The 22,388-nt window shown below is 42.0% G+C and overlaps 1 protein-coding gene across 1 annotated transcript in view; it reads right to left on the bottom strand.

Annotated features, from left to right (window-relative positions):
• The window catches only part of LOC144754006 (E3 ubiquitin-protein ligase TRIM58-like), a 249,824-nt gene that overhangs the window by 210,697 nt on the left and 16,739 nt on the right, over positions 1-22,388 (bottom strand). Inside the window, exon 2 of the mRNA XM_078641524.1 lies at positions 5,925-6,017. The gene's annotated coding sequence lies outside the window, so the exon portion shown is untranslated. The remainder of the gene's footprint in view (positions 1-5,924; positions 6,018-22,388) is intronic.

Raw genomic sequence — 22,388 nt, 5'->3', positions numbered from 1 at the left:
CCTCTCGGAAGAGCTGTAATGACAGCGAAACACGTGTCAGGGGTTGCTTTTATCCATTTCAGGTTGGCTTGGATGGTATTTGACCAATCCAAAGCTGTAATATTGTGCCTGGAGTGGTAAATGGCTTTTGTCATTTTACAGCTCGGCGTAGATAGCACTTTGCTAATCCTATGCTTAAAGACTTTGCTGTACAAATGGCAAAAGACTTTGTCCATTTCTATCTCGGCGTGGATAGCACTGTGCTAATCCTATGCTTAAAAACTTTGATAGAAAAGCAGACATTTGAGGTGAGCAAATTTAGAGTGTCGCTGGTGTTGAGGGTGCTCTATACAGGAGCTGCCTTCCACCTAAACTTGGGAACTACCCAGAGTCCTCTCCTTCTTTTTTGCATATATATATATATATATATATATATATATATATATATATATATATATATATATATATATATATATATTATCTACTGGCGGTGGCCAGTAGGTAGTTATAGTTAGGATTGTTTTCCATAGGAAATCAGCAACATTCTATTGGGAATAACTTTGGAGCCGGTTGAGGAATCTGCTGCGGTGCTCCGGTCCTTCCCTGAAAGTTTGGGGGGGATTCGTCAAGCGGGGGCCGAGATAAAAGGGGGGTCCCAAAACGTGTTTTCCCCATGTTAATTTCCATAGGGCGGTTGGACTCACTTTTAGCTCGAACGGCTGAATAGATTTCCACCAAACTTGGCAAAATTGTAGGGACTGGTAGCCCGATGTGCCTTTGCTATGTCTGAAGATAAATGTAAATGTAAATGTAAATGTACATGTATTTATATAGCGCAAATCACCGACCCGGTATCTAAGCGCTTGCTTAGGGAACCCGTTCTGGTATTCCCCTGTGAAATACCCCGGCAGGGTATCCACAAGGTGAAAGCCAGGCATCCCGCCGCGAGGGGCGTAGTGGAGATTAAGCAAGCTATTGCCCAGAGTCGCAGAGTGTGACCCCGTGAGTCGAGTAGGCACCGGAGCGAGAATTGTCGAATCTGTGGAATTTTTGAGCCCGAGACCCGCCGAGGCGGGGAATCGAACCCTGGTCCACGGCCGATCTCAGCTTCCGGGTCTGCCGCCTCTAACCACTGAGCCACGCTTCTCCACTGGAGATATGTGCTCCAGTGGATTTTGAGTAATTTAGGTTCAAAAAAATATATATATCTATAAGCGTGCCCTGGTACGCGCACCGGGGCGCGCAATAGCGCGTACCGCGAATACGCGAGCGGAAAGCTGATTGGCTCTCGGGTGTTTGTAAACATTCCAAACAGACTGGAGCGGCCGCCATCTTGTGTCTCGGTAGGATAGAGACACAAGAGGGGCCAAAAACAAAGGGGGAAATAACCAAAAGGGGGCAGGGTAGACCCCCCCCTGGCCCCCTAGGTTTGATGTGGGGGACATAAAAGGGCCCCGGCGCTGAAAACGAAAAAATTTCACGGGGGGAGCGACCGGTACGCGCCCCGGTACGCGTACCGGGGAGCGTACCGTGGAGAAAAAAGCATGACAGTTTCCCAAAAAAGTTGCTTTTTTTATACATTAGAGGTAGTTCTAAAAAGAACTGTTGTTTTTATTCTTTTTGTTGTTTTGTATTTTTTTTATTGTTTTTTTGAACATATTTTACTTTTTTTGATTTTTTTGAACAGTTTTATATTTTTTTGTATTTTTTAAGGGGAGAAACAAAAAACAGGGAATTCTAAAGGGCTCAACAGGAGCAAAAAAAAAAGCGGAAAAAATCATTGTTTCCTTGGGCACTTGTGGTTATCCCAAGCACGGTTAATAAGTGTGATGCTTTTCTCTCCATAGCATATTGTTTGTCCACAAAAAATACAAACCATTTTAACATTGGAAAACTTTGTTTGTATGGTGGAGCACATCTCCCTAACTTCCGGTCCCGATGGGGTGGGAACATTAGTTTGGGAGGTGCTGGCAGAAGATTGTACAGGGTTTCTGGCCAGTTCCCTGACCTCTGCCCTAGCATAGTTATTTGGATGCTTCCGTTGCATATGTCTGATCATGGTGTGGTTGCCAAAGGAGTATTTTTTGTTGGGATTCCCCCTTGACAGCTCCTGATGACATATTAAGCAGGTTGCCTTAGGCGCATTTACTTTTTTCTTGTCCTTGGGGATTGAAAAAAACTGCCAGATGATGTGCCCTTTTGGTTTTGGTTTGTAGGTAATATTGTCCTCTCTGAGGAATCTCCTCTCCTCCTCCTCCTCCTACTCCTCTTCTTGATCTCCACCACTGTGAAGTTGTGGTGGTCCTTGTGGTGGTGGTGGTGGTGGTGGTGGTGGTGGTCCAGAAGCTCCAGCAGCTGCAGCTAATGTAGCCATTTTCTACTGAAATAACTGCAGGTCTACCTCTCTCAAAGCACAAAGGTAGAATGAGGAAAAAAGGTGGGGTCTTTCATCATTTGGAAAAGAAAACTGTTCTGAACCAATGAAAAGTGTTATTTTTAGGTCACATGACCTGGCCTTACATCATTAGGAAACCAAAAGTGAAATGAACCAATAAAAAGTTTTATGTTCAGGTCACATGACCCAACGCGCTTACGCTACGCGCCCCGGGGCGCGCAACGGTGCGCGCCCCGGGGACGTGTACGCCGCGGGCGTCATATGCACCGCGCGGCTACGCGATACGTCATGATGTTGTTTTCGTTCGCGGCAATAGTGTTAACGGGACGCTCCCCGGTACGCGCATCGGGGCGCTTACTGGGGCGCTTACCGGGAAGCGCACCGTGAGCGCTCCATGGCAAAAAAAAAATTTAAAAAAATAAACATGATCACTATATTAAAAAAAATAGTATTATATAAATATACAATATAGGATTCATTATAAAAAAGTAAAATATTTAATAGCTACAGAAATTAGCTATTAAAAAAACCTATGAAATTCACTGAAAAAACCATAGGTTTCAGAACAGTTATAGTTAGAAGTTAGCATTAAAAAAACCTATTAAATTCACTGAAAAAACCATAGGTTTCACACCAGTTATAGTTACCTGGAAATTTTACTGACATAAAACCATTGAAATTCCCACGTTATAGTTAGTTGGACTCACTATAACTCGCGCGCCCGCAATGCACTGCTGATGATGTCACATATTACATCATTCATGACATGGTTAGTGACATCACTGATGACATCACTGATGACATCTCAAATGACATCACTGATGACATCACTGATGACATCTCAAATGACATCACTGATGACATCACTGATGACATAATCCATGTGATAATACGATGCACCTCCTCACACTCTAATCTAACATTTAATACACCCACTGTTAAATAAAAAATACCATTCCTGAAATTATTGACACACCAATACCAGTAACTACATACGCACTCACTGATTTCTAGGTCTACACAAACATCCACTCATTCACACATACAATCACTCATACATACAGTCACTCATCAATAGAACACTATCATATCCACTCATACACCTATACAGACACTCACACGCTGACACTCATCCACAGAGTTATTCTCACACCTAGTCAGTCATGCAAAGAATCAATCACACTCCCATTTTCTCATCTATACATTTATACACACAAAACCTTAATTATTCAAAAATAGACTAACACATACTTACTCTCTTTTTCAATCACTGATACAAGTACACATTGATCCATACAGCCACTCACGCAATCACTGGCTCTCATGTATAGTCATTTATATATTCCAACTCTCACATGCACTGTGTTTTACATATGTACTTACTTGGACATGTAGCACTGAGATATCCATTCACTCACCAACACAGTCATGCACACAGTCAACCACCCATACAGCTGTTTCCACATGCACTCTTGAACCCATACAGCTAGTGAATCAACTGGTCACACATCTATGCACAGAGTCACACACCTACCAGCCACACACACACACACTCAGCCTCACATACAAATACTTGGGCAACCAATCAATAAACCATATAGCGACTCATATAGCTATTGATCAACACATGCAGCAGCTTACACAAAAACAGACATACTGATGCACACATTCAGACAGTTTAGTCACTAACCCATGCATTCAGTAAGACACATTTAATCACTCACTTATACAGTCAGTCATGCACCAACTAAATCCTTCATCTAGACACTTATACACCCACTCATTCTTGAATATGTAAAACATATTTAAACTTTACAGAAACACAGTCACTGGATGATGTCATCAGTGATGTCATCAGTGAGGTCATTTGAGATGTCATCAGTGATGTCATTTGAGATGTCATCAGTGATGTCACTAACCATGTCATGAATGATGTAATATGTGACATCATCAGCAGTGCATTGCGGGCGCGCGAGTTATAGTGAGTCCAACTAACTATAACGTGGGAATTTCAATAGTTTTATGACAGTAAAATTTCCAGGTAACTATAACTGGTGTGAAACCTATGTTTTTTTCAGTGAATATATATATATATATAAATATATTTTTTTCCCAAGCAGCCTTGCAAAGACTAGTAGAGAGAATGTCAAAGAACTCATTATACTCTAATATAGAGTATAGTTGCCGAGTTACTACCGATTGCCTTTCAGGTAAGAATCATTCTTACAGCATGTAAAGTATATTTCTATATAGCTCAATCTGCAAGAAGAAGATGTAGAGCTTACAGTAGATTGTTGTTGTTCCAGATCTCCCTCCCCACAGTACCCTCCCTAATTCCCTTCCCCTAATCTGGCCACTTTGATCCTGTGTTTTTTTTTCTACTAAGAGTCAGACCTGCCGGAAGGTGGGCCTCTTGAGGGAACTGCTCCTGAGTAACTAAACCTTCTAACAGAATAATCTGCCCATGGATTCTGTTCCTCCTGAGTAGTATCGCCAAGATGGCTACTTTGGATGATATCTGCAAAATGTTGGAAAACATGCAAAAAGAGTTAATGGCAGCACGGTTGGAAACGGCTACCCTGGCTAGCCGCGTAGCTCAGACACAAACTCAGATTCCAGGTGGTTCTTCTACACACCCTGCTGCAGGTGGGGCTACAGCTGGACCTGTTCCAATGGTTTCTGTGACTGCACCTGCAACAGTACCTTAAGCATCTCGAGAGCGGTTTTTCGGAGACCCCACCAAATTCCAGACCTTCTTGACTCAAATTCAATAACATTTTATGGTAAAGCCGACCTCATTCCCGGACGCCCAATCCAGAATTGCTTTCCTCATTTCTTATCTTAGTGGCGACGCTGCCATGTGGGCTGTCCTGTTGGTTAACTCAGACTATACAACTGGTCAGCCTTTAAAGCAGAGTTTGAAAATGTCTTTGACAGGCATACTATTACAGGGTCAGCGGAACGAGGACTACTGTAACTCAGATAAGGTAATAAAGACCTAATTAGTTAACTAACTCAGTTAAATCGACTAATCGCGGAAACTAATTGGCCCGAAGAAAAAGAACTGCACTATTCTATCAATGTCGTAAGGAAGAGTTAAAGGATTTAATATCTCCTATTGATCCACAACTGAGAGATTGCTCAGAATTAATAGCTTTAACTTTAAGGTTAGATCATTGTCTATCATATAGAAAAGGAGGTAGGAAAAAAACAGACTTCAGTCAAGAGAAAAAGTAACTCACTCAAACATTAATCAAAGTGAACCAATGGAAATTGGTGAAGAAAACCCCTAACCCAGGAAGAAAAAGATACAAGATGCTAACTAGGCCAGTGCCTTTATTGTGGCAAAAAAGGTATTTACATTAAGGAGTGCCCAAGCAAACCTAAAGGATTTAGACCTCTTGATATTAAAAAGCAGGAAAACTAGCAAGCTCTGGGAATAAATAGGGGTACTCCTCGAGTATATTTCATGATTCCTCTGACTAAATAATTGCCAACACTCTCCAGGTTTCAACTCCACATTTAATCCAGAATGCTTTATTTGTAATACCTGGAGTCTTTGAAAAGAACGTAGTAGTCATGGTGGACTCCGGAGCCACAGGAAACTTTATCGATGTCACTTTTTGCTCCAAACTAGGTATACCTACAGTAAAAAAGATAACCCGAATCAGTACATGTAGTTGATGGCACGGTTCTTACTTCAGGTTTGATTACCCATACCACGACCAATCTAACTATGGTGATTTCTTCAACTGAACACAAACATACTGAGAACCTTTGTTTCAATTTGATCGATGCACCTCAATTCGGTGTCATTCTTGGAATGCCCTGGCTTACCTTGCATAACCTGGTCATAGATTGGGCCAAATAGAACATAACTTTCGATTCTGATTGGTACCATCAAGATTGTCTGTCCCCTTTAAAAACCCAAGCACAAGTCGAATACAGAACAACACAGGCTCTGACTGGAGTGCATTGTGTAGCTACAGCAGCAGAACAAGAAATTGGGCTACCACCCCCATACAATTCTTTTTACGATGTTTTTTGTGAAAAAAGTGCCAAAACTTTACCACCACATTGTGATTATGATTGTGAGATCGAGTTAATACCTGGGGCCAAAATACCATGTAGCAGGATTTATGCCCTTATGGAGGTAGAAAACCAACACCTGCGGGACTATTTAGATAAATTGCTGTAAAATGGGTTTATCAGACCATCAAAATCTCCTACGGCCTCTCCTCTTTTTTTTGTACCAAAGGCTAAGGGCGAACTCCGCTCTTGTATTGACTACAAAGCGCTGAATAACATTACAGTGAAAAATAGATACCCTCTACCTCTTATCCCAGTACTCCTTGACCAGGTTAGATCAGCTAAGGTGTACACCAAGTTAGACCTAAGAGGAGGGTACCATCTAGTGCGAGTTCGTCCAGGAGACGAATGGAAGATGGCCTTCCGTACCAGGTATGGACTGTTTGAATACTGCGTAATGCCCTTCGGATTATGCAATGCCCCAGCGGCGTTCCAGTTTTTCTTAAATGACGTATTATGAGAATACTTAGATCGTTTCCTGATCATCTATATAGATGATATACTTATTTACTCAGAGTCCCAAACTGATCATGAAACCTATGTACGAACCATTCTAACCACATTAAGACAACATGGCCTCTATTGTAAACTGCTGAAATGTGACTTTCATATTACTCAGGTAGAATTCTTAGGGTTCATTATTTCACCCCAGGGCATCACAATGGCAGATCAAAAGGTGCAAGCAATTAAGGATTGGCTGAAACCAAAATCTGTTATGGACATACAACGATTTTTGGGAAATATGTGTCATTAGTACACAAAGCAATACTTTGCATGCTTTTAGTCCTAAGTTTACTTCGCTAATGCCATTACTACGCAAGTTTTTAGTGCGCATACTTTTACTTAGCAACAGCTTAAAAAAAATGCTTTTACTTTGCGCTAAAAACAACGCTTACAACTACAATGCATTACTACCCCAGCACGACCCTGGCCCTACCCCAAGTCCTGTCCCTACTCCCAAATACAACCCTTCACGACCCCGACACTACCCTAAACCTAAATACACTACTCTACACTACACAAACACAACTACTCTACCATTAAACCTAAAAGACTACCCCCTGCACAACCTTGCCCCTACCCCCAGTTCGTTCCCTATACTGAAACACTACCCTGCACGACCCTGACACTATCCTATACCCTAAAACACAACCCTACACTACACTAACACCACAACACTACCCTAAAACCTAAAACACTACCCCAGTATGACCCTGCACGATCACCCGACAATACCCTAAACCCTATAACACTATGCTACACTAACAGCACTACCCTAAAACCTAAAAGACTACCCCCGCACGACCCTGCCCCACCCCATTCGGTTTCCTACACTGAAACACTACCCTGCAAGACCCCCCAACACTACCCTACACTACAGTAACACCACAACACTACACTAAAAACTAAAACACTACCCCCGCACGACCCTGCCCCTACCCCCATTCCGTTCCCTACACAGAAACACTACCCTGCACGACCCCCCGACACTACCCTAAAACACTACCCTACACTACACTAATACCACACTACCCTAAACCCTAAAACACTACCCCCAGCATGACCCTGCCCCTACCCCCAGTCCTGTCCCTACTCCCAAACACTACCCTTACCCCTTGCACAACCCTACACAGCCCCTACATGACCCTACACAGCCCCTCTTACCTCTCTCTCCTTGTGGTTCCTCTCTACCCCGGCTTCCAGCGTCGTCAGAGGTGCCCGTCGTTGTGACGAAACGGAAGCGAGTCCGTTTCCTCACAACAAAGTAGAGAGCCATTACAACACTTGCGTTGTAACAACACATGCGATGTAACAACTTGCGTTGTAAAGGCTACGCGTTGTTATATCGCATGCGTTGTAATGCTTGCCAAGTAATGGTATGAGGACTAACAGCCGCATACTAATGGCTGTTTACCATTTTTGGGTTTCGCCAATTTTTTTCGGCGATTCATTCACGAGTTTTCTGCCAGGGCATCTCCACTTACAAGCTTACTGCAAAAAGGACCCTCTTTCCACTGGTCATCAGAAGCAAAGAACGCCTTCCAAGATCTAAAAAAGGCCTTATGACTGCTCCAGTCCTCAAACACACGGACCTCTCAAAATCCTTTATTGTTGAAGCTGACGCTTCAAATACAGCCATCGGGGCAATCTTGTCCCAACGGGAAGAAAACACAAATCACCTCCATCCAGTGGCATTTTTATAAAAAAAATACTTACCAGCAGAAATAAATTATACAATAGCAGAGAAAGAACTGCTGGCAATAAGATCAGCATTTAAGGAATGGCGACACTATCTATTAGGAGCTCATCATCCCATAACAGTATATACAGATCACCGTAACTTGCAGTTTCTACGATGTGAAAAGCGCTAACCCCTCGGCAATTGCGATAGACCCTTTTTTTTTGCAGAATTTGACTTTCATATAGCATTCAGACCTGGCAGTGCTAATAAAAAATCAGATTCTCCCTTTTTACGCTATGACGAACCATTAACCAATGATCTAGAACAAGAAGTAAAACCTATGATTCTGTGCGATCATATCATAGGAGTAACAATGTCAGGTCAATTTCTGGATGATATTAGAAAAAGCATGCCTATTCACAAAATTATGTCCTGGGAACAACTAGGTAAACAAAGAACAATGATTGATGGGCTTTCATTTCACGGAACCTTGTTGAACGTCCCGGAGAAACAACTGCAAAAACAGGTACTCCTCTGGTGTCATACTCATCCTTTGGCAGGACATCCAAGGTACACAAAAACCTTAGAATTGTTCAATCGCAATTTTTGGTGGCCCAAGTGGAAAGAAGATGTCATTACTTATGTAAAAAAACTGTGAATCTTGTACCAGGGCAAAAGCAGATCACTCACCTAAAAAAGGCTATTTACTTCCCTTACCGACACCAACTCATGTTTGGGAGGATATTGCCTTGGACTTCATTACCCAGGCAAAACGACTACATTAGTAAGTGTAGACCGTTTATCTAAAATGGCTCACTTTGTGGAATGTGCTGGGCAACAGCAGCTGATTTAGTTGATTTGCTCGGATATCACATTGTAAGATTGCACGGTCTGCCACGATCCATAACAACCGACCAAGGGTCGCAGTTCACATCTAAGTTATGGAAGGAGTGATGTACTGCCTTACAGATTCAGTGCAATTTATCAACAAGTTTCCATCCTGAATCGGAAGGCCCAACGAAGTGAGTCAATCAAATATTAAAACCAACACCTTCATTGTTATTTGGCCCAGCAACAAGCTTTCTGGATAGACCTATTATGGGAAGCTGAATTTGCTTACAATAATTTGATGCATACATCAACCAAAATGTCACCATTCTATGCCACTCTTGGTTGGATTCCAAGGACCTTTCCCCTATTAACTCATGCAGACACTCAAGTTCCACACTTAACTTATAAAATACAAAAGACTTAGGGCCAGATGTAGGTAAATTTTATTTTCCGACCTCTTAAATACCGAGTCATACCGACTCGGTATTTCAGAGGTCGGAAAATAAAAATACCGAGATGTAGGTAATTGCAGATGTGCAATTACCGAATCGGAAACAGTCGGTAATTTCCGATGCGGTAAATACCGACCAGTTAATGCCCATGCATTCCTATGGGCTTTGAAGCCCATAGGATTGATTGGGCATTTACCGGTCGGTATTTACCGCATCGGAAAATACCGACTGTCACAAGGGTGCAGGGGGTGTCACTTTGACACCCTCTGGCACCCCCAAAAGAGGCTCGGGTGCCATGTGGCAGGCATACCTGCCCTAAGGGCAGGTCTGCCTGTCATATGGCATAGGTGTGCATGCACACATGTGCATGCACACCAGAATCGGTATTTTACCATCAAGTATTATTTGATGGTAAAATACCGACTTTGTACTGCTTGTGGGACTCAGAAGAGTCCCACCTACATACCAATTTACCGGAATCCGTAATGTTACCGACTCGGTATTTTACATACTCGGTAAATTTACCTATCGGTAAATTTACCGAGTCTGTAAATTACAGGGACCTACATGTCAAATTGCTTTTACCGGGTGGTAACGGCCGAATTCGGCCGTTACCACCCGGTAAAAGCCTACCTACATCTGGCCCTGAATGTTGACTCTTCAACGAAACGTTACCAAAGCAAAAAGTGAGTACAAGAAATTTGCTGACAGAAAAAGACAACCTGGCCCAGTTTATCAACCAGGAGACAAAGTATGGTTGTCCACAAGGAACCTACATTTAAAAAAAATATATCTTTTTCATCCAAGATTTGTTGGTCCCTTTAAAGTACTCAAGCGTGTTAACCCGGTGTCGTTTAAAATGCAACTCCCAAAGACAATAACAATCCATCCAGTGTTTCATACTTCCCTACTAAAACCAACTCAAACGGCTGTCCGCCCGAAACCACCTCCAGTGGTTGTTAATGATCATCTGGAGTATGAAGTGCAGCAAATAAAAGGCAGTAAACTACGATGCGGTTAGTTATGGTACTTACAGGTAGAAGCACCAAGCATTTTTGCAAAATTCGGCCTTTTGCGCCCGCAAAAATGGCATTTGAGATGCATCAAGGGTTCATGCACTCGCAATTTAAGAATTCGCAAATAATTGCGAGTTCTCAAATTGCGATTGCATTTAAGCAATCGCAAATTGTGATTCCTTAAATGCAATGCATGAACCATTTCAAAATTGCGAATTCGCAATCTGGGGCCGCTATTTACCGTGAAGTCTAACTACGTGGTAAATAGCAAAAACTTTAATGCATTTTTCCAAGTTGTATGTTACACACACACATGTCCTTGGGACATGTGTGTGCGCAACACCAGTGAACAATACCATTTCAGGGGTGCAACAGGGTGTCCTTTGGACACCCTGGCACCCTTGAAATTGGTTCCTTATTTGCGATTCACTAATTGCTAATCGCAAATAAGGAATGACTCCCCATTCATTCCTATGGGCCTTTATGCCCATAGGAATGAATGGGAAAGCCATTCCTTATTTGCGATTAGCAATTAGCGAACCGCAAATAAGGAATCAGTAGAAATCGCTAAAAATATTGCGATTTCTACATGCATCCCGTTTTGCTAGTCTTTAATAGCGAATCCTTAAAATTCGCTATTAAGGACTCGCAAAACATGACTTTGATGAATCTGGGGGTTAGTCTCTTGGAAAGGCTATGGCCCTGAAGAAGATTCTTGGGAGCCCAAAGACGCAATTCACGCTCCACTGCTGCTCCGTCTGTTTCACCAACAACATCCTGATGCTCCTTCTTGAGGGGCGTTTTTATGTTTGTGATGGGGAGGACTGGCATGACCCTCCAGCATTATGGTCTAGTACTGCACAAGATGTGCGCATCTGACTTGAGATGTGTGCGTAAGACTTGTAACGTGCTGATTTGTAATGACCTCCATCCCATGTAAATACAGCAGAGGATGAGTGCACTGTGTGACTCTACCATGTAGAGTGGAGAAGTGTGGCTCAATGGTTAGAGCGGCAGACCCTGATGCAGAGTTCTAGCCCGGGACCAGGGTTCAATTCCCCGCCTTGGCGGTTCTTAGGCTCAAAATTCCACGGACCTGACAATTCTCGCCTCGGTGCCTATTCCAATCATGGAGTCCCACTCTGCCACTCTGGGCAATAGTTTGCTTAATCTCCACAACGGCCCCCACAACGCTAAGGATGCCTGGCCTCCACCTTGGGGGTGCCCAGGAGTGGACACCTCACAGGGAAAGCCAGGATGGGTTCCACAGCGGTATTCGTACAAGCGCCTTGAGACCCTTGCAGGTGAGTAGTGCGCTATACAAGTATCAATTTACAATTTACATTCTCGTGCAGTTTCTGGACTCACTGAAGAAACGCACGCTGTTGCTGACAACTCTTCGCATACAGGAAGAGTATGCCTGTGGATTCTGTTTTTTTGTAACCTTTTCTTTTTCCTTTGTTTTCCTTGTAGTTTCAGTACGTGTTATGCCTCATTTTGCCTTGTCGCAAACCGTCTTTTTTCTCCGCTATAAAAGGCTGCCACGCCCTGTTACGCAATGTGGATTAATCCAGTGGTAGCGCTTTTAAATTGGGAGCCACTTTCTTCTCCGCTTCATACTCTAGAGCAAATTTGCATCTCGGAACGTTCCCGATGCTGCTGCAGCTTTCCCGGTAAGATTCTCTGGGCCGATCCTCGTTGCAGAAAGCATTTCAAGTAGGACTAAAAGCCTTTCCTTTCTTGCCAGTGAATCTTGAGGAAAGGACCAACACGCAAGGTGGATGTTCTTTCTGTTTGATTCATGTGCCACAAACCCTTCAGTATCACCACCTCTGTAGACTGAAAGAGACATTATTTCTGAATCCTCTGTTGCATGGATGTTCTTTTTGTTTAATTCATGTGCCACGAACCCTTCAGTGTCACAACCTCTGTAGAGACATTATTTGGGAAATCTCTGCTTATGTGATTTATGTTTGTGCAGCAAACCATAGCGATAAAGAAAGACTTACCGCTATATGTATCAACAAACCATTTTGCATTTCCTAAATAGCGAATTTTAAGGAATCGCTATTTAGGAAATGCAAAACGGTATGTATGTACAAAATCGCTTTCCAATAGCGATTCCTTAGCATTCCTTAATTTGAGATTAGCAAATTGTCAATCGCAAATTACCCCTTCATTTCCATGGGCCAGGAGGCCCATAGGAATGAAAGTGCAATTTGCAATTAGCAATTTGCTGATCGCAAATTAGGGATTTTTCCAAGGGTGCAGGGGTGTCTCAAGAACACCCTGCTGCACCCCTGAAAAAGACATTTGGGGGCATATGGCGCACATACATGCCCTAAGGGCATGTATGGGCGTCATATGGCACCTTTGGTTTTTTTCAAAAAAGCTTTTTGATAAGAATTCGCAAATTACCACCAACTAGAAGTTGGTGGTAATTTGCTAATCCTTAATGGCATTTTTGGCATATTATTTGTTTGATACATTGCATTTAAGGAATCGCAAAATTTGCAATTCCTTAAGTGCAATCGCAAAATAAGGATTAGCAAATTTTGCTATTCCTTATTTTGCATCAAACTTGTTTGATACATTCCATTTGTCTAATTAGCATTCGCAAAGGCCGAAATTCGCAGAATTTCGGCCTTTGCGAATGCTAAATAGCTTGATACATATAGCGGTTAATTGTTTAAGGAACGATCACTTGTGTACTCTGCCTTAAAATATTAGTGATACTTGGAATTCTTTACAATATTTTGCAATGCTCACAGTTTTATGTATAGTTAAGGAGCGCACTAACAGAAAAGTTCATGTTCATTTAAGAAGAGAACGAATGAGAAGATTTTATGTTTATTTTAAAAGCTCATAGAAAAACTATTAACACTGAGACATTTGCTTGGATACTTCAAAAGTAATATATATATATATATATATATATTCACTGAAAAAACCATAGGTTTCACACCAGTTATAGTTAGCTGGAAGTTTTACTCGCATAAAACCATTGAAATTCCCACGTTATAGTTAGTTGGACTCACTATAACTTGCGCGTGCAATACACTGCTGACGTCACATATTACATCACTCATGACATGGTCAGTGACATCACTCATGACATCACTGATGACACCATCCGGTGAATGTGTGTCTTTTTAAAAAATAAATATGTGTTATATATGTATATGTAAAAGTTGAAGGAAGAATAAATGTTTAAATAAGTGTTTACATGGATTTTTTTTTTTAATTGATTGGTTAACTGGTTTATTAAGTGTATCTTAGTGAATACATATATTAGAGAGTAATGTTTAAATATTTAAATATATGTATTAGTGTTTCACTTTGTGTATAAGTGGCTGCATGGGTTGGTGAGTAGCTACATGTGTATGTATATGGGTTATTAGATGTTTTTCTTAGTATCAGTATGAGTGTTTGTATGGTTTGGTGGGGGTATTACTTAGCACATAGATGCATGAATGACTGACTTTCTCTTTGTATGTGTATTGAAGACAGCATATGTGCAGGACTGTATGGGTGGATGAGTGTGTATATGTGTGTGTTAGTGAGTGAATGACTGTCTCACTAGTGTCTTTATCAGTAACTACATATGTTTTAATGTAGTATATGTGAATATTGATGTATATAAGTGAGTATATGTGAGAGTGAGGGATTGTAAGAGTTCCTGTTTAAATAAGTATGTGTTTCTATAAGTGATTGTTTAAGAGAGTAAGTATGTGTAAGTTTCCTTAGAAGTAAGGTGGTAATGTGTGTATAGCTGTATATGCAAATAAATGGATGTTCAATAGTTTATTTGCATGTGTGAGTAAGTGTGAGAGTATCTTTTGGATGACTGTCGGTGTGTAACAGGATGTATAGGTGTATCACCACATATGATGAGTGAGTATATGTATGAGTGACTATATAGAACTGTTGGTGAATGAGTGGATGTGTATATAGATGGTGGAATTATTGAATTGGTTGTTGTAACTGGTATGGGTATCTCCATTTTTTTGAACATTTTACTTTCTATTATTGAATATGTGTTTCAAGGGTTACATCACAGTGAAAGGAGGTCTGTCACAAGGATGGTGTGATCAGTGATGTCATGAGTGATGTCACTGACCATGTCATGAGTGATGTAATATGTGACGTCATCAGCAGTGCATTGCACGCGCAAGTTATAGTGAGTCCAACTAACTATAACGTGGGAATTTCAATGGTTTTATGCGAGTAAAACTTCCAGCTAACTATAACTGGTGTGAAACCTATGGTTTTTTCAGTGAATTTAATAGTTTTTTTAAATGCTAATTCCTAACTGTAACTGGTGTGAAACCTATGGTTTTTTCAGTGAATTTCATAGGTTTTTTAAATGCTAATTCCTAACTATAACTGGTGTGAAACCTATGGTTTTTTCAGTGAATTTCATAGGTTTTGTAAATGCTAATTCCTAACTATATATAGGGCCTCAAACCTATGTTTTTTTCAGTGAATTTCGTAGGTTTTTTAATAGCTAATTTCTATAGCTATGAAATTTAATATTTTTTATAATAAACCCTATATTGTATATTTATGTAATACTATTTTTTTATGTATATTTTTCCCTTTTTTTATTTATTTTTTTGCCTTGGTGCGCTCCCGGTGCGCGTACCGGTGAACGCACCGGTAAGCGCAGTGTTATTTGCGCCCCGGTGCGCGTACCGGTGAGCGTCCCGTTAGCGCCATTGCCGCGAACGAAAACATCATCGTGACATATCGCGTAGTCGCGTGATGCGTCTTATGACGCACGGCGTAAGCGCACCCGGAAGCGCCCGAGCGCATACGATCGCGCAACGTAAGCGCCGCCGGGCGCGCACCGGGGCGCGTAGCGTAAGCGCGTCGGGTCATGTGACCTGAAAATAACACTTTTCATTGGTTCAGAACAGTTTTGTTTTCCAAATGATGAAACCCCCCACCTTTTTTCCTCATTCTCACTTTGTTCTTTGAGTGAGGAAGACCTGCTTCTATTGATAGAGAAATGGCTGCAGCAGCAGCTGGAGCATCGGCACCACCACCACCACCACCACCACCACAACATCACATTGGTGGTGAACAAGAAGAGGAGGAGGAGGAGGAGGAGGAGGATGAGAGAAGGCAGTTCCTGCCTGAAGACAATTCCCCATATAAACCTAAGGAGCACTTTATATGGGAGTTTTTTAAAATCCCAAGGGGTGCAAAGAAGGTAAACGCTGCAAAGGTGACCTGTCTCATCTGTGGCGCTGTACTATCCAGGGGGAACCCTGCCAAAAAATATTAATTTGGGAATCACACAATGATTCGCCACATGCAACGATTGCACCCCAATAACTATTCTGCAGCAGAGGTGAGAGAACTGTGCAGAAACCTTCCACAATCTTCTTCCAGAGCCTGAACAAGCAAAGAACCCACTCCATCAGGTCCAGAGGCAAGGGAGATGGTCCCAAACATACAAACCAAGTTTGGTAGATACAAAATCGTTTGTATACTTTGTGGAAAAACGATTACTCGTTGATGAGATTATTAATCTCATCAACCTTGCTGGTGACAACCACAAGTGTCCAAAGAAGCCTTAATTTTTTCCTTTTTGTTTTTTGCTCCAGTTGAGCCGTTTACAATTCCCTGTTTTTTGTTTGTCCCCATAAAAATTACAAAAAAAATATAAAATTCTTCTTAAAAGAAAAAAAAGTAAAAAATGTTCAAAAAAACAATAAAAAAAATATAAAACAACAAAAAGAATAAAAAAACAGTTCTTTTTAGAACGACCTCTAATTTATAAAAAAAAATGCTACATTTTAAAAAAAATCTGTCATTCTTTTTTTCCCATGGTACGCTCCCCGGTACGCTCCCCGGTGCGCGTACCTGGCGCCCCCCCCCCCCGCGAAAATCAAAATTATTATTTTTTTTTTTTGCCCCGCGAGGCCCTTTTATGGCCCCCACATCAAACCTAGGGGGTCAGGGGGGTTCTACCCTACCCCCTTTTAGTAATTTCCCCCTTTGTTTTTGCCACCTCTTGTGTCTCGATCCTACGGAGACACAAGATGGCGGCCGCTCCGGACTGTTTGGAATGTTGACAGACACCCGAGAGCCAATCAGCTTTCCGCTCGCGAACTCGCGTAGCGCGCTGGTACGCGCCCCGGTACGTGTACCGGGCGCGCTTATAGAGATATATATTTTTTTTAACCTAAATTACTCAAAATCTACTGGAGCACATATCTTGAGACATAGCAAAGGCACATCGGGCTACCAGTCCCTACAATTTTGCCAAGTTTGGTGGGAATCCATTCAGTCGTTCGGGCTAAAAGTAAGTCCAACCGCCCTATGGAAATTAACATGGAGCGGGCCATCTTCTTTGAGAAATTCGCAAAGATTCGTCCACCGGCGCCAAAGTTATTCCCAATAGAATGTTGCGGATTTCCTATGGAAAACAATCCTAACTATAACTACCTACTGGCGACCGCCAGTAGGTAATATATATATATATATATATATATATATATATATATATATATACATACATACATACATACATACATACATATATATATATATATACATACATACATACATACATACATATATATATATATATATATATATTATATATTATATATATATATATTTTCAAAGAGCTCTGCAAAGACTAGTAGAGAGACTGTCAAAGAACTCTATTATAAAGTATATTTCTATATATTTCTATATAGCTCAATCTGCAAGAAAGAAGATGTAAGGCTTACTGTAGGTTGTTGTCGTTCAAGATCTCCCTCCCCGCAGAACCCTCCCTAATTCCCTTCCCCTCATCCTGCCACTTTGATCCTCTGGTGTTTTTTCTACTCAGAGTCAGAGCTGCCGGAAGGCGGGCCTTTTGAGGGTAGTGCTCCTGAGGAACTATACCTTCTGACAGGAGGCACTCCACCAATGTCTGGAGGCAAAGGCAACTGACAAGTTCATTACAGTGGAAACAGCTGACACACGAGTTGCACACCCTGATAGACTTTATGAGATAGGCCTCCAAATTGAAGGTGATATTAAACGCATGATTAAGGTGGTATTTAGGGACAACCTTACTTCTTCTTATGATATTTTGTTGGTGGAGGTTGATTGGCCTCCCCATTTGGTCTGGTTTATTCTAGGGGGGAAGATGTTATTCTCTCAAGTTTTTTGCATTATGTCTCGGAAGAAGCTAAACAAGCCTACGAGTTGGAGTGGGCATTAGCCCTTGCTCCAGCTATGTACCGTAATCAGGTGGGTTGGGGTAAGGATTCCCCGGAACATAAAATTATTTTGCGCTCTATGCCTCAGCCCCAACCACAATGCCCAATTAAGCAGGATGCAAAAACATTCGTAAATTAAATCTTGATCCAATTGGAATATCAAGGTGTTATTGAACCCTGTGTTTTGTCGATGAATAATCCCCTTTTTCCGATATTGAAACCAGACGGTTCATATCGTATAGTTTTGTATTACCGTCATTTAAACAGTCATGTTTGTAACTTTGCTGTACGGAACACCCATATCTCTGCGTTGGTTGATAACCTTGTTCGTAAAAAATATAAAACAACTCAATATATTTAATGGTGTTTACACTCACAATTTGGACAGCATTCAGCACCCTATGGGATATAAAAATAGTCCTGGTGCTTTTGCAGCACGCATGGTGTCTGTTTTACATGAAATTGACCCTGATGCTTTCGCATACGTCGATGATATCAATTTGGTGGATGATGAATTGATGATGCATCTTGTGCGCTAGGATCGCATCATAATGTCTTTTGCTGACTTGGGTTACAATTTCAACTTTGCCAAGTCGCACACTGCCTTTTTGTCAGTTCTTTTTCTCGGATATGAACTTAAAAATGAAGGTCGTGGCTTGGCCCCTCATGTTCTGGAGAAATGTGCACAAATGCAGCCTCCTTCTACGCTGAAAAAATTACACTCTTTCCTGGGTTTTTTTAATTTTGGGAGGACATACATTCCTGATTACGCCCAGCCTATTAACATCTTTACTCTTTGATAACAACCTTATTACTCGGCTTCCTCTTAGCTTCTGGAATATACCACGATTCTTCGGTCTCTGCAGTCTGATCTGCTAGCGACCAACTTCTTGTTAACATGAGACAATTCTACTAATTTGGTGCCCTGGACTGACCATTATGTAGTATTTAGTACACTCAATATTAATGAAAAACGGAAGAACAAGAGTAATAATCTAATTCCTCGATCAGTCAAAGTCTGGAAAAATATAAATGAGTCTGCACTCAAAAGTCTTCTGGAAAGTACAAGCCCCCTGCTGTCTAAGGATTCAAAAATTGCAACTCAGCAATATCACGACTGGATTACTCACGCCACGAATATGTTAGTACCAACTAAAATATTATCTAGTAATAGAAATACCCCAACCGCGCCATGGTACACGGATGAACTAAAGAGACAAAAGCAGCAGAACAGACATAGGGAAAGGCAATGGCGGAAAAACTATAACACTGAGGATAAGGCAAAATATAAAGAGTCACTGAGTGTTTATAAAACCATGATCATAGAAGCAAAAAAAACGTTTTTCTCAGCGCAAATAGAAAACGCCAAAAATTCAAGTAGGCAACTCTATGATATTACCAGATCACTGTCAGGTAATGCCCCCGATCTTATTCCACCTCCTTCACAACTTCTCTGTGACGAATTGGCACAATTTTTCTTTTCGAAAGTGAATGACATCTATCAGGCTTTCTCGTCGCGACCTATAATATCTGCCCCACCGGTTCTTCCTATCGACAATGCCTTGACAAATTTTCACCCACTCACTACAGATCAGATAAAGGCTCTGGTCTCTACTATTAAATCTGGATCTTCGTTAGACCCATGTCCTCTTTCAGTGCTCTCTCCGGTGATGGATACTCTCATCCCAGTCATCACTGCAGTTTGTAACTCGATATTGACCTCCGGAACTTACCCAGACTTCTTAAAGAACACGCTGGTGAAGCCTCTGTTGAAGAAAGAAACCCTCGATAAATCAGATTTAAAGAACTATAGGCCTATCGCAAGCCTTCCATTCATTGCTAAGGTGATAGAAAAGGCCATGAATCACCAACTAGTCGAGCATCTAGAGAAACATTTTCTTCTGGATGAATCGCAATTCGGTTTTCGGAAACATCACGGCAGGGAAACCGCGTTAATCAAGGCCGCTGATGAGATTAGGACAATCAGAGACCAGGGAGCTACGGCTATGTTAGTAATGTTGGACCTATCAGCGGCTTTCGACACGGTCGACCACAAGATCTTGCTCGACCGTGTCGAAAAGAAAGCCATTCTTCTCACTGCAACGGATCTTATTGCATCTTTTTTGGCTGATAGATCCCAGGCAGTCACCTTGGGCCCTTACCACTCAGCTAAGATGTCGCTCCCGTGTGGGGTTCCACAAGGCTCATCCCTAAGTCCGACACTATTTAATATATATGTGTCGGACCTTGCTAATGTCATCAAAGCATTTGGGATGAGCATAACCTCATACGCGGACGACACCCAACTCGTTTTAGCCATTAAAGACAACGGTCCTGAGGTGGCAGAGCGCTTCCAACGTGGAATGTTAGCAATTGGAGAATGGATGGCAGCGAACTGCCTTAAGCTGAACTCCGGAAAAACTGAGGTACTCATCTTTGGTCCCCTTTCTCCTGACTGGTCAGTGACCTGGTGGCCTGCAGCCCTGGGCGACCCCACCAGGCCTGCCTCCAAGGTCAGGAATTTGGGCATAATTTTCGATGGTGACCTCAATTTTTTAGCACATGCAAATAAGATAGCAGCTACTGCCCATCATAAGCTAAGACTTATCAGAAAAATTCTCCCATTTTTGCCGGAATCTGCTGCCAAAACCCTGATTACTACCCAGTACTATCGTCCCTAGATTATTGCAATGCATTGTTTCTGAATGCTCAGGTAAGGGTTACCACTAAGCTTCAAACTATTCAGAATGCAGCTGCTCGGCTGCTCTCGGGGACTCCCAAGTGCTCTTCCATAGCTAACACCATTAGGAAATACCATTGGTTGACCATCGGCAACCGAATTAAATTTAAATCCTTGTGCATTGTATATAAAACAATGAACGACCCGGGACCTCAGTATTTTAAGAACCAGCTTACACCTTATAAACCAGCCAGACAGCTTCGATCGGCTAATTTAAATCTATTAGTCACTCCACGATCAAAAACAGTTTCCTGGGGGGATCGTCGCTTCTCAGTGGCCGCATCCAAGCTATGGAACTCCCTACCTCAGCACATCAGGTTGTGCCCCTCCCTGCTACAATTTCGCAGGAGTCTGAAAACGTGGCTTTTTGACCACTAATTAGTCAGCACCTGATGAGTAAGCGGTAGGCCTAGGGGAATTTCAGCGCCGAGACGCCTACGGGTATTCGCCGCGCTCAACAAATGCCAAAAATAAATAAATAAATAAAATAAATAAATAAGGATTGTACCAGGAACGGTGAGGTTCACTTACTTGACGTTTAATGAAGGGGATACAGTCCCCATTGCTTACAAATCACATGTGCACACTTCGGCTAAGAGGCGTTTTTCTCTCTCACAGAAAAAATGTTGATGGCTGTTCAGATGGCGATCTGAAAGAACGTGCTCTAGCTCAGGGTAAACACATTTTTATTGTTTCGCCGGTACCTGCTTTAATCGGTTATAAAGGCTAGTGTTCAAAATTCCAAAGCCTGGCATCCGCTCTGGATACATTGAGCTAGTTCTTTGACGTCGGCTGATGCCAATTTTATTTTTGACCCTCCTCTACAGACACAGGAGTTATTACAATATGCACACATACATCCTCCTGCCTTGTCTTTGCTTCCTCTGGATCAATACAAATGTATTGTTTACACTGGCGGTTCTCCGCAACCGGCAGTAGATTCTAAGCATGCTAATTCGGCAGCCTGCGTGATTGTGGTAGGCAAGATTGTGGACAGGGATTTTAATTCCTCCTTAGTGCACACTCAATCAATCAATCAGTCATTTCTTAAGCGCACTACATACCAGCGAGGGTCTCAAGGCGCTGGGGGGGGAGGTGGGGGCCGCTACTGATCGAACAGCCAGGTCTTTAGGATCCTCCTGAAGGTCAGCAGGTCTTGGGTCTGTCGTAGGCTCAGTGGGAGGGTGTTCCAGTCTCTTGGTGATTGCACGGCTCAATTGGCAGAGCTGCGTGCTTTGGTTTTGGCTCTTGAGTTTGCTCTTTGGTTTTAGCTCTTGAGTTTGAGTTCCGACGATTATAGCATATGATTCTTTTTACAGTATACAATTCTTCAATGACAACTTGTTCTTTTGAACACAAAATGATTTCTGTGATTCTAAAGGTAGCGCAATTAAGCATACAGAGCTTTGGGTTCGAGTGGCCACTTTTAAGGAATGTTTCCAGCTCACACATGTTATCCATACTTTGGGCCATCAGCGCAT

The sequence above is a fragment of the Lissotriton helveticus genome, chromosome 5_1 (assembly GCF_964261635.1).
Source record: "Lissotriton helveticus chromosome 5_1, aLisHel1.1, whole genome shotgun sequence".
NCBI lineage: Eukaryota > Metazoa > Chordata > Amphibia > Caudata > Salamandridae > Lissotriton > Lissotriton helveticus.
This window is presented reverse-complemented; position numbering and strand designations above follow the sequence as displayed.